This window comes from Salvelinus sp. IW2-2015, unplaced genomic scaffold (genome assembly GCF_002910315.2).
Source record: "Salvelinus sp. IW2-2015 unplaced genomic scaffold, ASM291031v2 Un_scaffold2132, whole genome shotgun sequence".
NCBI classification, from domain to species: domain Eukaryota; kingdom Metazoa; phylum Chordata; class Actinopteri; order Salmoniformes; family Salmonidae; genus Salvelinus; species Salvelinus sp. IW2-2015.
The window spans coordinates 95910-100013 of record NW_019943466.1 but is presented as its reverse complement, the minus strand read 5'-3'; positions in this window follow the sequence as shown (position 1 = coordinate 100013).

Below are 4104 nucleotides of genomic sequence, written 5' to 3'. Positions count from 1 at the left end.
TATATGTTCAACTTTATTTCAACAGCCCCCCATAGATGATCTATATATTTACTAGCAACGCACTGGGCACACACTGGTTGAATAAACGTTGTTTCCACTTAATTTCAATGAAATTACATTGAACCAACGTGGAATAGAGGTTGAATTTACGTTTTACTGCTAGAGTGGCTGAATAACTATGTTGTTGCATGTCAATAGAGTTGCAGTCTGCACCAAATACATCTACACTAGGCTATGAATTTATTGGTAGAGTATCAGAAAACAGAGCATTGCCTTATTCGTCACACTACTACATCATGTCCAGTGGTTAGTGAAATATTCTTGGCCTTGTTGTACTGCACTGTAATGATTAATCACATGATCTAGGATCAGCCGTATTGAGTGATTTAAACAATCAAACCTTATATTTTCCAGTTCTCACTCCAGCTGCATTGATCTTTGTCATGGATTTTAATTCCCTTTTCTTTCCCTAAATCTCTTATTGCAACAAAACCATTCTGTCAACGTTCATCCATACTGAGCCTTAGTGCAGGAAAGATTGGGTAAAACAGAGGTTAATTATACCTGTATATATTTTTCAAACATCTTTGATCCTCTCTTAACCAAGGCAATTTATCTTAATCAACCAAATAAATATTCAATCCAAGATTAAATCAAAACCACCAAAAGGCACTAACGAATATAATGGCCCAAACACGCTCCAAAGCCTCTCTAGCTCCTTCCAGCTCAGGTGCAGTCAGAGATTGATGGTGTTACGATTTAGGCAGGGACAACAAACACAAAGACCCACCACAGATCTCTTTGTTGTGTCTAACAGAAAGAAAATGTCTGACAGACAGGCAAAAGTGTATGATCGAACAGACGGACAGATATATAGATATCTGTATAGATATATAGATATCTGTATAGATATATAGATATATATAGATATCTATATAGATATATAGATAGATATATGGAAGAACAGACGGACGGACAGTCGGACTAACTGATAGACATACATACAGGTAGACTGGCCGACAAAAAGACCCAGACAGAAGGACATATGGGAAGAAAGATGGACAGAGAGACAGAAATAGACTGGAAAAATGAACAGATGGACAGATAAGRAGAGGTGGAACATACAGACAGGCGGACAGATGGAAAGACAGACASTCAGAAATAGACTGACACACAAACGGATGACCGACCAGATGGATAGATCAGAAGAGATTTGACCAACAGTAGGAAATACAGAAAGACAGACAGACAGATAGGGCAGCCAGCCAGACAGACAGACAGCGAGGGCAGACAGACAGAGAGACAGAGAGAGAGAGAGAGAGAGAGTTAGAGGGAGAGAGGGCAGCCAGCCAGACAGAACAGAGAGGGAGGCAGGACAGGCAGGCAGGCAGGCAGGCAGGCAGGCAGGCAGGCAGGCAGGCAGACAGCAGACAGACATACATGCATACAAACAGACAGATAGGGCAGACAGACAGAGAGATAGTTATTTTTGAGATGCCAGCCTGCACCTTTCACTACTATCTCAACTGGTATACAGCTGTCGTCAGAGTCAACAGAGAACCACTGAGAGGTACACAAATAAGCAGCCCTTCAGAAAACAGCCTTTTACCGCTGGTGCTCAATGTCACAACAAGTCATGAGGGAAGCTAGAGGCGGCTAACATTATGGGTCAAACTCTAGCTTGAGACCAACTCACATGCCTCAGGTGTGATATGCTATTAATAACCGAGATAGATAAAAACATACATGTGTAAATACGGCTCACACACATACACACGGCATGCACACGCACAATTCCACACACACAAACACACCTGCAAGCCTGACACGTGTCATCTAAGATCTATGATCTAAGAGGGAGGAGAGAGGGAAAGACGAGATGGATTGGAAAGAAGGAGAGGGAATGGGGAGGAGACAAATAGGTGAGAGATAACAGAAAGAGAGAGAGAGAAAGGGAGAAAAGAGAGAGAGAGAGACAAAAAGAGGGAAGAGGGAAGGGGGCAGTAGCGTCAGGTAGACAGTGCTGTGAGAGCGGAGGTCCTGCTGGACCGTAGGGAGGTGCTGGTGAACCCCAGGCCTGCCAAAAGTGTCTCTCCTCCGTGCACGTAGGAGAAAATGAAGTCTGGAACTATCCTGCCTTTCACTCTCCTTCCCTCGCTCATCTCCCTCCCCCTCCTCCTCCTCCTCTTTCACAGGCCTTATGGGTGCACTGCCACGTAGCTGAGCAATGTTATGAGAGAGAGAAAGAGAGAGGGAGAAAGAGAGAGGGAGAGAGAAATTGAGAGAAATTGAGAGAAAGAGAGAGAAAGAGAGAGAGAGCACCAATCACATCACTCCCCTCTCTAGATTAGATTCTGTGTATCATCTTTCTCTCTACTGTTCAGCCCTTCTTTTACCCTCCGTTATTTCTCCTGGTGTAAATGGTAAATACTCTCACTGTATTGACAAGGAGGATCACAAGCTGTCACTACTCTGTGAAAGTCTTTAATGTCCCGTGTAGCTTGGTTTGTAGAGCATGGCGCTTGCAACGCCAGGGTTGTGGGTTTGATTCCCGAGGGGGACCACTATGAAAATGTATGGATTTAATACTGTAAGTCTCTCTGGATAAGAGAGATGAGTCAAATGGTAGCTGACTCAGTATGAGAGGGAGCGAGACCATGCATTACAGAGCAGGTGTGAGCTTAAGTGACCTTTTTTCTGCCAAAAATAAACTTCCTTGAATTTTAAKTGCAGCAATTTTATTTKTGGCTACTGAAGCAGGGCCAAATCTGCCTCTGAATGTTCTGTTCATCATAAATGTATTCATTGCATACAGTTAGGGTTTTACCTGTTACTTCATTCTCTTTCCCTCTATATGTTACTGCCATCTAGTGGCCAAACATCCAAACACATTCCCCAGATCTGTGCCTCGACACAATCCTGTCTCTGAGGTCATGGCTTGGTATTTGCTCTGACATGCACTGTCAACAGTGAACCTTATATAGACAGGTGTGTGAATTTCCAAATCATGTCCAATCAATTGAATTTACCACAGGTGAACTACAATCAAGTTGTAGAAACATCTCAAGGATGATCAATGGAAACAGGATGCACCTGAGCTCAATTTCGAGTCTCATAGCAAAGGGTCTGAATTATATTTTACATTTGTAATACATTTGCAAAAATGTCTAAAAACCTGTTTTCACTCTGTTATTATGGGGTATTGTGTGTAGATTGTTGAGGAAAATAATTAATTGAATCAATGTTAGAATAAGGCTTTAATGTAACAAAATGTGAAAAAAGTCAAGGGGTCTGAATAGAGGGAACGCTTTAGAATGGAAACATTTGGACTGGAGAGGCCATTATGAGGAATAAAAGGACAAGTGGTGCCCGTGAAAAATGGCTGCCAAAGTTTAAAATCATGTTTCTATCCAACAATAACCAGGAGCCATGCCAAGGATTTGCTGTACAGCACGGCCAAGCTCTTACCCATAAAATAAACTTTCATTCAGATAAACACATTTCAGCTTAAATAACGATAGGCAATCAAATATTACCCCAGCCCTCTTATGAAAAGTATCTGGAGGTGGTTTTGGAAATTAATAAGGGGCTTTTGGAGAATAATTTTGCAGCAGGCAGACATTTTTCCTAGACTGTGCTATTGTTTCTTGCCCGTATTAGGCCAACGTGAGTTGAAATGGAGTTTCTTTTGTTAATAAGGCTTTGCCATTTACTCGCCAATTCACCCCTTTCCAGAAGAGAGACTCTTCCAGACCACTAATGGCACTTTCATTTAAATCACATGACAACATTGAATAGAAACACATTTAGCTAACAATTGATCCAATGATAAGATTGCTAAGATACAGCTGACAGCCACATACAGTTGAAGTCAGAAGTTTACATACACTTAGGTTGGAGTCATTAAAACTCGTTTTTCAACCACTCCACAAATTTCTTGTTAACAAACTATAGTTTTGGCAAGTCGGTTAGGACATCTTCTTTGTGCATGACACAAGTCCTTTTTCCAACAATTGTTTACAGACAGATTATTTCACTTATAATTCACTGTATCGCAATTCCAGTGGGTCAAACGTTTACATACACTAAGTTGACTGTGCCTTT